The sequence below is a fragment of the Xenia sp. Carnegie-2017 genome, unplaced genomic scaffold, assembly GCF_021976095.1.
Source record: "Xenia sp. Carnegie-2017 unplaced genomic scaffold, XeniaSp_v1 HiC_scaffold_24, whole genome shotgun sequence".
Taxonomy (NCBI): domain Eukaryota; kingdom Metazoa; phylum Cnidaria; class Anthozoa; order Malacalcyonacea; family Xeniidae; genus Xenia; species Xenia sp. Carnegie-2017.
The window spans coordinates 4,160,379-4,173,302 of record NW_025813487.1 but is presented as its reverse complement, the minus strand read 5'-3'; the positions used below and the strand labels follow the sequence as shown (position 1 = coordinate 4,173,302).

The 12,924-nt window shown below is 34.7% G+C and overlaps 3 long non-coding RNA genes across 3 annotated transcripts; all 3 read right to left on the bottom strand.

The window, feature by feature from the left end:
• Positions 1-3,103: 3,103 nt before the first annotated feature.
• On the bottom strand, positions 3,104-3,842 carry LOC124451602. Its single transcript, XR_006950561.1, has 3 exons — positions 3,733-3,842; positions 3,536-3,655; positions 3,104-3,309 (listed from the first exon to the last, which is right to left on the bottom strand). It is a non-coding gene; the product is annotated as an uncharacterized LOC124451602 (long non-coding RNA).
• Positions 3,843-8,547: 4,705 nt separating this feature from the next.
• On the bottom strand, positions 8,548-9,280 carry LOC124451601. The gene is made up of 3 exons (XR_006950560.1): positions 9,183-9,280; positions 8,987-9,106; positions 8,548-8,761 (listed from the first exon to the last, which is right to left on the bottom strand). It is a non-coding gene; the product is annotated as an uncharacterized LOC124451601 (long non-coding RNA).
• A 1,865-nt stretch (positions 9,281-11,145) lies between these two features.
• Positions 11,146-11,901, bottom strand: LOC124451600. Its single transcript, XR_006950559.1, has 3 exons — positions 11,782-11,901; positions 11,585-11,704; positions 11,146-11,357 (listed from the first exon to the last, which is right to left on the bottom strand). It is a non-coding gene; the product is annotated as an uncharacterized LOC124451600 (long non-coding RNA).
• Between the last annotated feature and the right edge of the window lie 1,023 nt (positions 11,902-12,924).

Below are 12,924 nucleotides of genomic sequence, written 5' to 3'. Positions count from 1 at the left end.
TAGGCTATGACGTAGCTTGCAAACCAAGAATTAAAGTAAATGGTTTGAACCCGGGAGTATCGTTACATGTTTGTAAATGTCGATCGTCCAGGTTGGTATAGTCCCGAGAAGGACTGTTGTTGTTGTTGTTGATTGACGTTTCGACAACTTTAGCGGTAGCCATCTTCAGAGTCTAGGCTAGTCATCTTCATGACATTCTGACATTTTGACTCTGAAGATGACTACCGCTAAGGTTGTCGAAACGTCAGTCAACAACAACAAAAACAGTCCTTCTCAGGACTATACCAACCTGGACGATCGACGACATTTACAAACATGAAACCAAGAATTGATATTAAGAAGGGACATACTCAAGTAGCAGTTAACACACAAAGAGAATAATGCCAAAACATGGCCGTATGTATCTCTGACTCCAAATTTCAGAATTCCAGAATTCGGCTATAAGTTCGTGTATGATACAGAAACAAAAACACAAGAAATAACGCAGATGTCAGGATCTTCGTTGTGGCACCTTTGAAATAAGAAACGAACAAAACGTTTTAATATTCTCCCAACGTGTATTCATGATTGATTTGCAAATTCTCTTTGATTGATTAATTGATTTGATTGGTTGAGCTCAGATCGTTTTGCACTGGCTAATGCAAACACAGCTCTAGACCAATCAGCGCACGCGTTGTGTTTATTTTATAAAATAAACTAAGGGAAGCAAAGGAAAGTTAGTCAGTCCCGGTGTCACGGTATGAACAGTCCCGCAGTCTAAGTTGTCCCCTTTGATTATGTGCGCATGCACCGTAACTGCAGACTGCTGAGCACATTGTTTGCTGGTCTCAACCTTCCCCCTGTCTCAGATGTCTCTATTTATGTACATAGTCTTTATCTTTATTTCGCGGCTTTACACATTGTTGTTAGTTGTTGCAAGGCAATTTTAAATAGTCTTACTTTTTATTATTTTAATACTATAATTAAATACTTTACGATACATATTTTCACTATAAGAACTCATTATACGTATTCATTCTTTATATCCACAAAGTAGTTTTTCGCTTGGCGACGAACCATCCATTGCTGATTTTTTGTCAAACCATCTTGATGATTTCCATTCCTCAAGTAGTGAATGATTTGCTCCCATAAAGCATTGTGCTCAGCCAAACGCTGCTTTCAAAATTTTTTTCTTGATTCGACTTCGTTATTAGACTCTATGTTTTCAAGAATCGCCATTTTTTACTTAGGTTTCCAAAAGAAAAGTGTGTATTTGCGTATCGAGTAGTTTTGTTTGTTACAGTGAAGAAGGTACAGCCAGTAAGAATGAGGACTACTCAGACCACGAGAAAATATCGTGAGACAGTGAAGAAAGGACAGCCAGTAAGAAAGAGGAGTACTCAGACCACGTGAAAATATCGTGAAGTGAAGAAAGGACAGCCAGTAAGAAAGAGGTACTCAGACCACGAGAAAATATGAGACAGTGAAGAAAGGACAGCCAGTAAGAAAGAGGAGTACTCAGACCACGTGAAAATATCGTGAGACAGTGAAGAAAGGACAGCCAACAGAAAGTAAGACAGTGAAAATATCAGACCAGTGAAAAAATCAGTGACCAAAGAAAGAGGAGTGCAGACCGAAAAGAAGAAACACGGTAAGAAGGTGAAGGACAAAAAGAAAGAAAATCGTGAACAGTGGACAATGACAAAATGAAGACAGTTGGAAATCAGACCAGTAAAGTGAACAAAAAGGACCAGACCAGAAAATCGTGAGGCAGTGAAGAAAGGACAGCAAGTAAGAAAGAGGAGTACTCAGACCACGAGAAAATATCGTGAGGCAGTGAAGAATGGACAGCCAGTAAGAAAGAGGAGCACTCAGACCACGTGAAAATATCGTGAGACAGTGAAGAAGGGACAGCAAGTAAGAAAGAGGAGTACTCAGACCACGAGAAAATATCGTGAGGCAGTGAAAAATGGACAGCCAGTAAATAAGAGGAGTACTCAGACCACGATGAAATATCGTGAGGCAGCACCGCTGAGTTGCACATGCGCGTTTTAAAAGAGGACAGTTGCAGAGACTGGAAGACGATTGAGACTGCAACACCCGCATCACATCAATGACATGAACACGTTCAAGTCAATCAACTAGTTGCTTCTCTTTGAATGTAAAGTAGAATAGTTGTTTAACATGTTAAGACATTTATTTTAAAAATCTTTGAATTATTAGTCTATCCGAGCTATGGAAAACCATTCGTGTGTGAATTAAGTCTGTGAAAGTAGAGTTAAAATCAGTTGTTTTCTACTCAAGAGCAAAAGTTCTAGTAGAATGTATTCGAATTTTAAAGTATTTATGCAAAAAAATTGACCATAGTGGTAGAATCAAGTTGACATGATATCAAATATTATTAATTAGTATGTTTACAAAAACAATTGGTAGGGCGACCATATTAACATTGAAACCAAAATAGAATAGCCAGCGCGTACATAACATACGCGATTAATTCGTTGAAATTATTGTACGACAAATACACTTGGTCAAAAGCTGATAGACATACTACCTTTGGGCAAGTATAAAATTTGCCACATGAAACTTTGTCATAAAGAAATTTGTTCCCGTGTAAACGGCGACATGGATATCGCTCAACCTCCCTTATCAAGGTAAGTAGTGTTTTTGTTCAATGTGCCGTAACGTGGCCTATATTTCAAAAAAACTGATATTGTTTGATTTCCAAACTACAATTGGCAAGAGTCAAGTCTGACCTTGTGATTCCGTCACTAATAAACGCAAGTGAAAACAACGTCTTCAGTAGACTTGATATCTTAATAATGGAAAACGACATTTATCAAATATAAATTGAACGACAGTAGAGTGAATCGTTAACAGACAGTGCATCATAAAATTAGTAAATGTAACGGCCATGACCAGTAAGACTTTTGTGTCTGTTTGCCAGTTTCTATTGACATCAAGTAGGGACACACTCAAATAGTTGCTTAACACTCAAAGTGAAAAATGCAAAAATTTGACCGTGTATGTCACTGAATTACTCCTATTGTAAAATTATAGAATTCCGGTGTAAGTTTGAGTAAGATACAATATGTAGCGATGAACGAATAATTATGACGCTCCATGAATGAACTGTTCTTTATTTGAAATTAAAATATCAGTACATCTAGAAACTACATTTATGCTTCAGCAATAGAGGTAAAACACCATGGCAAACACTGTAGCATCAATTGCAGCAAACATCAAACCCGCAACTTCCGCAGGGACGTAGATAAATTGGGCACTTGAAAAAACAAGTTCCTGTACGGCCATTCTTGCATCTACAAAATCCTAAATGTGATGAAATGTATAAAACAAATCAATATAAACACTTATTGAGATATTACTATTTGTTTGCAGTTTAAAAAATTCAGATAATGAATAGACTTTGCTGTGTTTGCAATCGTGCATAAGATTTGAGCAGGATAATAATCGCAAGTGCTCTGAGTGTTCTTACAAATGTGATGTAAAAGCACCAAAAAGTGCTTTGACATTATTTTATGACTTGCATCCTTACTTATTTGTTCGCCTTCTCCTTCAAAGCTAGCCTCGGTGTGTAAAATATGATGTCGAGCATCTATTGCGACAAGCAAAAACACAAGAAATAACGCAGATGTCAGGATCTTCATTGTGGTACCTTTGAAATAAGAAATGAAATACAGTCAATTGTAAAAATATCTTCAACTCAATGAGATCAACCAATATACAGCTTACCTCAAAAAGGCTTGGTACGCTTTCGTTGAAATTTGTTTGAACGTTTCTTCTCGATCTTAGTACGTCGTTTAATAGTATCTGTCTGGCTTCCTTTAGTTGCTGTGTTCCTTATATCTGCACTTGTCACGTGGTTTACAATGTCTAATCCATGGCAAACACGTGATAAATGGAATTGCATGACAGACTTTGGAAACAAGTGTTAGCTTACCACAACATGTGTTCCAATTTAGATCTTAGTTTTAAGAATGGAATAAATGGTATAAAACTCGAATAGATGAGCTTTATGTCAATGGGGTGAAAACATAAAAGTATAAGCAGTACAAGTAAGAAATCTGAACCTGTGAAAACCAAACCCTCTAATATAAATACTAAATTATTTAAATGTATTAAAATTATTACAACTTGTATATCTAAACGATCATTTTTTGCGTGTAAGCGGCGACATGAATACCCTCAACCTCCCTTATCAAAGTAAGCTACGCTACTGCGTTCGAGTGTTTGTACAATGTGCCGTGACGTGACCTATATTTCACAAAGAGTGATATTGTTTCCAAACTACATTTAACATGCAAGAGTTAAGTCTGACCTTGTGATTCCGTCACTGATAAATTCAAGTGAAAACAATGTCTCTATGTTCAATAGGCATGACATCTTAATAATGGAATACGACATTCATTAAATTAAACGACAGTACTGTGAATCGTCAACAGTCAGTGTTTGATATAAGTAATAAATGTAAGGGGCTATGACCAGTAAGACTTTTGTGTCCTCTCTGTTCTATTCCGTTGTTGTCCAGTTAACTACATTACGCTGATTACTTTGCTGACGTGATTGACTGGCTGTCATCATGCTAGTCACATGACTATACTTCACACGAAACTGACGAAAGATTTCGAAACAAGAGTGACTCTAGTACTTGCTCCCCAAAACAATATAAGTAATTACGACGTTTTAGAACTTATCTAGATTTTTTTATGAACATTATAGGAAATCGCTTATCTTAGTTTCACTCAAACGCGTATAATTAAGATACGCAATTCATATTCATGTTACGTAAGTACACAACAGTATTTAGAAATTGTGCAAATAACTTGTCGCTAATAAGTTAATATAATTCCACAACACGTTATTGCATTCCCGTATATTACCACACACTCAGAATGGGAGACTTGGAGCTAATTTAGGAGAAATATTATACAAGACTAAAAGCCATCATCAGAAAATCAGATTATCAGAACTCAAGAATTTGTATTCATTTTCGCGTTTGTTGATGAATGTGGCATGCGTATGCGAATTGAAGTTTAAAATGAATCTTTCAAGATTAGTTGCACGCGTGTGTATTGATCGACCGTGGGTCATTTGTACTATAAAGAAATGAGAGTGTTCTTTGGATGGGATCATGGGATTGAGAAATTCTTTGTTAGTTTCTATTAACATCAAGTAGAGACACACTCAAATAGTTGTTTAACAGTCAAAGTGAAAAATGCAAAAATTTGACCGTGTATGTCATTGAATTACTCCTATTGTAAAACTATAGAATTCCGATGTACGTTTGAGTAAGATACAATATGTAGCGATGAACGAACAATTTACAACATGCACGTTTGTTCAATGTGCCGTAACGTGGCCTATATTTCACAAAAACTGATATTGTTTGATTTCCAAACTACAATTGGCAAGAGTCAAGTCTGACCTTGTCATTCCGTCACTAATAAACGCAAGTGAAAACAATGTCTTCAGTAGGCCCTACATCTTAATAATGGAAACGACATTTATCAAATATAAATTGAACGACAGTATCGTGAATCGTTTACAGACAGTGCATGATAAAATTAGTAAATGTAACGGCTATGACCTGTAAGACTTTTGTGTCTGTTTGCTAGTTTCTATTGACATCAAGTAGGGACACACTCAAATAGTTGTTTAACACTCAAAGTGAAAAATGCAAAAATTTGACCGTGTATGTCACTAAATTACTTCTATTGTAAAACTATAGAATTCCGGTGTAAGTTTGAGTAAGATACAATATGTAGCGATGAACGAATAATTTACGACACTCTATGAATGAGCTGTTCTTTATTTGAAATTAAAATGTCAGTACATCTAGAAACTACATTTATTCTTCAGCAAGAGAGGTAAAACACCAAGGCAAACATTGTAGCATCAATTACAGCAAACAAAAAGGCGGCTGCAACTTCCACAAGGACGTAGATGAAACGGGCAATGGAAAACATCTTCCTGTATCGCGGCCATTCATGCATCTACATAATCCTAAATGTGATGAAATGTATAAAACAAATCAATATAATGATTGCCTGTCATCATGCTAGTCACATGACTATACTTCACACGAAACTGACGAAAGATTTTGAAACAAGAGTGACTCTACTACTTGCTCCCCAAAACAATATAAGTAATTACGACGTTTTAGAACTCATCTAGATTATTTTATGAACATTATAGGAAATCGCTATTAAGATATGCTCTCATATTTTTCCTGTCATTAGTAAATAATTAAGTCAAGTGTAACCAACTAAATGATTATTTTAAGAGATACTTATTTGCAATAATGACAATATTTTTTATAGTTCCTAATAGCTTTCCGTTGATTGTAAATTAACCATATTTAGTAAAGAAACAAATATATCCACATGTAATATCTTGTATAAATGAAGAAGTTTAACCATTGTACGATAGATCGTAGACCATAGACATTGACGTTGAACATTAAATATGATCATAACAGTTATCTGTAATATCTCTATTTGTTGGTGTAAGTCAAACATATACTAAAGAAGGTAGATGGCTACATCACAAAACCTAATAATCGCTTATCTTAGTTCCACTCAAACGCGTATAATTAAGATACGCAACTCAGATTCATGTTACGTAAGTACACAACAGTATTTTGAAATTGTGCAAATAACTTGTCGCTAATAAGTTAATATACTTCCACAACACGTTATAACATTCCGTATATTACCACACACTTAGAATGGGAGAGTTGGAGCTAATTTAGGAGAAATATTATACAAGACTAAAAGCCATCATCAGAAAATCAGATTATCAGAACTCATGAATTTGTATTCATTTTCGCGTTTGTTGATGAATGTGGCATGCGTTTGCGAATTGAAATTTAAAATGAATCTTTCAAGATTAGTTGCACGCGTGTGTATTGATCGACCGTGGGTCATTTGTACTATAAAGAAATGAGAGTGTTCTTTGGATGGGATCATGGGATTGAGAAATTCTTTGTTAGTTTATATTAATGTCAAGTAGGGACACACTCAAATAGTTGTTTAACACTCAAAGTGAAAAATGCAAAAATTTGACCGTGTATGTCACTAAATTACTTCTATTGTAAAACTATAGAATTCCGGTGTAAGTTTGAGTAAGATACAATATGTAGCGATGAACGAATAATTTACGACACTCTATGAATGAGCTGTTCTTTATTTGAAATTAAAATGTCAGTACATCTAGAAACTACATTTATTCTTCAGCAAGAGAGGTAAAACACCAAGGCAAACATTGTAGCATCAATTACAGCAAACAAAAAGGCGGCTGCAACTTCCACAAGGACGTAGATGAAACGGGCAATGGAAAAAACATCTTCCTGTATCGCGGCCATTCATGCATCTACATAATCCTAAATGTGATGAAATGTATAAAACAAATCAATATAATGATTGCCTGTCATCATGCTAGTCACATGACTATACTTCACACGAAACTGACGAAAGATTTTGAAACAAGAGTGACTCTAGTACTTGCTCCCCAAAACAATATAAGTAATTACGACGTTTTAGAACTCATCTAGATTATTTTATGAACATTATAGGAAATCGCTATTAAGATATGCTCTCATATTTTTCCTGTCATTAGTAAATAATTAAGTCAAGTGTAACCAACTAAATGATTATTTTAAGAGATACTTATTTGCAATAATGACAATATTTTTTATAGTTCCTAATAGCTTTCCGTTGATTGTAAATTAACCATATTTAGTAAAGAAACAAATATATCCACATGTAATATCTTGTATAAATAGAAGAAGTTTAACCATTGTACGATAGATCGTAGACCATAGACATTGACGTTGAACATTAAATATGATCATAACAGTTATCTGTAATATCTCTATTTGTTGGTGTAAGTCAAACATATACTAAAGAAGGTAGATGGCTACATCACAAAACCTAATAATCGCTTATCTTAGTTCCACTCAAACGCGTATAATTAAGATACGCAACTCAGATTCATGTTACGTAAGTACACAACAGTATTTTGAAATTGTGCAAATAACTTGTCGCTAATAAGTTAATATACTTCCACAACACGTTATAACATTCCCGTATATTACCACACACTTAGAATGGGAGAGTTGGAGCTAATTTAGGAGAAATATTATACAAGACTAAAAGCCATCATCAGAAAATCAGATTATCAGAACTCATGAATTTGTATTCATTTTCGCGTTTGTTGATGAATGTGGCATGCGTTTGCGAATTGAAATTTAAAATGAATCTTTCAAGATTAGTTGCACGCGTGTGTATTGATCGACCGTGGGTCATTTGTACTATAAAGAAATGAGAGTGTTCTTTGGATGGGATCATGGGATTGAGAAATTCTTTGTTAGTTTATATTAATGTCAAGTAGGGACACACTCAAATAGTTGTTTAACAGTCAAAGTGAAAAATGCAAAAATTTGACCGTGTATGTCACCGAATTACTCCTGTTGTAAAACTATAGAATTCCGGTGTAAGTTTGAGTAAGATACAATATGTAGCGATGAACGAATAATTTACGACATTCTATGAATGAGCTGTTCTTTATTTGAAATTAAAATGTCAGTACATCTAGAAACTACATTTATTCTTCAGCAAGAGAGGTAAAACACCAAGGCAAACATTGTAGCATCAATTACAGCAAACAAAAAAGCGGCCGCATTTTCCACAAGGACGTTGATAATGCGGGCATTGGAAAAAACATCCTCCTGTACCGCGGCCATTCCTGCATCTACATGATCCTAAGTGTGATGAAATGTATAAAACAAATCAATATAAACACTTATTGAGGTATTAGTATTTGTTTGCAGTTTAACAAAATTCAGATAATGAATAGACTTTGCTGTTTGCAATCGTGCATAAGATTTGAGCATGTTAATAATCGCAAGTGTTCTGAGTGTTCTTACAAATGTGATGTAAAAGCACCAAAAAGTGCTTTGACATTATTTTATGACTTGCATCCGTACCAAAGTGTCGGCCTTCTCGTTCCAAGCTATCCTCGTTTTGTAAAATATGATGTCGAGCATCTATTGCGACAAGCAAAAACACAAGAAATAACGCAGATGTCAGGATCTTCATTGTGGTACCTTTGAAATAAGAAATGAAATACAGTCAATTGTAAAATATCTTAAAATCAATGAGATCAACCAATATACAGCTTACCTCAAAAAGGCTTGGTACGCTTTCGTTGAAATTTGTTTGAACGTTTCTTCTCGATCTTAGTACGTCGTTTAATAGTATCTGTCTGGCTTCCTTTAGTTGCTGTGTTCCTTATATCTGCACTTGTCACGTGGTTTACAATGTCTAATCCATGGCAAACACGTGATAAATGGAATTGCCTGTCAGAATTTGGAAACAAGTGTTAGCTTACCACAACATGTGTTCCAATTTAGATCTTAGTTTTAAGAATGGAATAAATAAAATAAAAACTGGAATAGATGAGCTTTATGTCAATGGGGTGAAAACATAAAAGTAGAAGCAGTACAAGTAAGAAATCTGAACCTGTGAAAACCAAACCCTCTAATATAAATACTAAATTATTTAAAAGTATTAAAATTATTACAACTTGTAGATCTAAACGATTATATTTTGCGTGTAAGCGGCGACATGAATACCCTCAACCTTCCTTATCAAAGTAAGCTACGCTAGTGCGTTCGAGTGTTTGTTCAATGTGCCGTAACGTGACCTATATTTCACAAAAACTGATATTGTTTCCAAACTGCATTTGGCAAGAGTTAAGTCTGACCTTGTGATTCCGTTACTGATAAATTAAAGTGAAAACAATGTCTCTATGTTCAATAGGCAATTAGGCATGACATCTTAATAATGGAATACGACATTCATTAAGTTAAATGACAGTACTGTGAATCGTCAACAGTCAGTGTTTGATGAAAGTAATAAATGTAAGGGGCTATGACCAGTAAGACTTTTGTGTCCTTTCTGTTCTATTCCGTTGTTGTCCAGTTAACTACATTACGCTGATTACTTTGCTGACGTGATTGACTGGCTGTCATCATGCTAGTCACATGACTATACTTCACACGAAACTGACGAAAGATTTCGAAACAAGAGTGACTCTAGTACTTGCTCCCCAAAACAATATAAGTAATTACGACGTTTTAGAACTCATCTAGATTTTTTTATGAACATTATAGGAAATCGCTGTTAAGATATGCTCTCATATTCTTCCTGTCATTAGTAAATAATTAAGTCAAGTGTAACTAACTAAATGATTATTTTAAGAGATACTTATGTGCAATAATGACAACATTTTTTATAGTTCCTAATAGCTTTCCGTTGATTGTAAATTAACCATATTTAGTAAAGAAACAAATATATCCACATGTAATATCTTGTATAAATAGAAGTAGTTAAACCATTGTACGATAGATCGTAGACCATAGACATTGACGTTGAACATTAAATGTGATCATAACAGTTATCTGTAATATCTCTATTTGTTGGTGTAAGTCAACATATACTAAAGAAGGTAGATGGCTACATCACAAAACCTAACAATCGCTTATCTTAGTTCCACTCAAACGCGTATAATTAAGATACGCAATTCATATTCATGTTGCGTAAGTACACAACAGTATTTTGAAATTGTGCAAATAACTTGTCGCTAATAAGTTAATATAATTCCACAACACGTTATAACATTCCCGTATATTACCACACACTCAGAATGGGAGAGTTGGAGCTAATTTACGAGAAATATTATACAAGACTAAAAGCCATCATCAGAAAATCAGATTATCAGAACTCAAGAATTTGTATTCATTTTCGCGTTTGTTGATGAATGTGGCATGCGTTTGCGAATTGAAATTTAAAATGAATCTTTCAAGATTATTTGCACGCGTGTGTATTGATCGACCGTGGGTCATTTGTACTATAAAGAAATAGGAGTGTTCTTTGGATGGGATCATGGGATTGAAATTCTTTGTTAGTTTATATTAATGTCAAGTAGGGACACACTCAAATAGTTATTTAACAGTCAAAGTGAAAAATGCAAAAATTTGACCGTGTATGTCACCGAATTACTCCAGTTGTTAAACTATAGAATTCCGGTGTAAGTTTGAGTAAGACACAATATGTAGCGATGAACGAATAATTTACGACATTCTATGAATGAGCTGTTCTTTATTTGAAATTAAAATGTCAGTACATCTAGAAACTACATTTATTCTTCAGCAAGAGAGGTAAAACACCAAGGCAAACATTGTAGCATCATTTACAGCAAACAAAAGCGGCCGCATCTTCCACAAGGACGTTGATAATGCGGGCATTGGAAAAAACATCCTCCTGTACCGCGGCCATTCCTGCATCTACATGATCCTAAATGTGATGAAATGTATAAAACAAATCAATATAAACACTTATTGAGGTATTAGTATTTGTTTGCAGTTTAACAAAATTCAGATAATGAATAGACTTTGCTGTGTTTGCAATCGTGCATAAGATTTGAGCATGTTAATAATCGCAAGTGTTCTGAGTGTTCTTACAAATGTGATGTAAAAGCACCAAAAAGTGTTTTGACATTATTTTATGACTTGCATCCGTACCAAAGTGTCGGCCTTCTCGTTCCAAGCTATCCTCGTTGTGTAAAATATGTTGTCGAGCATCTATTGCGACAAGCAAAAACACAAGAAATAACGCAGATGTCAGGATCTTCATTGTCGTACCTTTGAAATAAGAAATGAAATACAGTCAATTGTAAAAATATCTTAAAATCAATGAGATCAACCAATATACAGCTTACCTCAAAAAGGCTTGGTACGCTTTCGTTGAAATTTGTTTGAACGTTTCTTCTCGATCTTAGTACGTCGTTTAATAGTATCTGTCTGGCTTCCTTTAGTTGCTGTGTTCCTTATATCTGCACTTGTCACGTGGTTTACAATGTCTAATCCATGGCAAACACGTGATAAATGGAATTGCCTGACTTTGGAAACAAGTGTTAGCTTACCACAACATGTGTTCCAATTTAGATCTTAGTTTTAAGAATGGAATAAATAGTATAAAAACTCGAATAGATGAGCTTTATGTCAATGGGGTGAAAACATAAAAGTATAAGCAGTACAAGTAAGAAATCTGAACCTGTGAAAACCAAACCCTCTAATATAAATACTAAATTATTTAAATGTATTAAACTTATTACAACTTGTAGATCTAAACGATTATTTTTTGCGTGTAAGCGGCGACCTGAATACCCTCAAACTTCCCTATCAAAGTAAGCTACGCTACTGCGTTCGAGTGTTTGTTCAATGTGCCGTAACGTGACCTATATTTCACAAAAACTGATATTGTTTCCAAACTGCATTTGGCAAGAGTTAAGTCTGACCTTGTGATTCCATCACTGATAAATTCAAGTGAAAACAATATCTCTATGTTCAATAGGCAATTAGGCATGACATCTTAATAATGGAATACGACATTCATTTAATTAAACGACAGTACTGTGAATCGTCAACAGTCAGTGTTTGATATAAGTAATAAATGTAAAGGGCTATGACCAGTAAGACTTTTGTGTCCTTTCTGTTCTATTCCGTTGTTGTCCAGTTAACTACATTACGCTGATTACTTTGCTGACGTGATTGACTGGCTGTCATCATGCTAGTCACATGACTATACTTCACACGAAACTGACGAAAGATTTTGAAACAAGAGTGACTCTAGTACTTGCTCCCCAAAACAATATAAGTAATTACGACGTTTTAGAACTCATCTAGATTTTTTTATGAACATTACAGGAAATCGCTTATCTTAGTTCCACTCAAACGCGTATAATTAAGATACGCAATTCATATTCATGTTACGTAAGTACACAACAGTACTCACAAATTGTGCAAATAACTTGTCTCCAATAAATGAATATAATTCCACAACACGTTATAACATTCCCGTA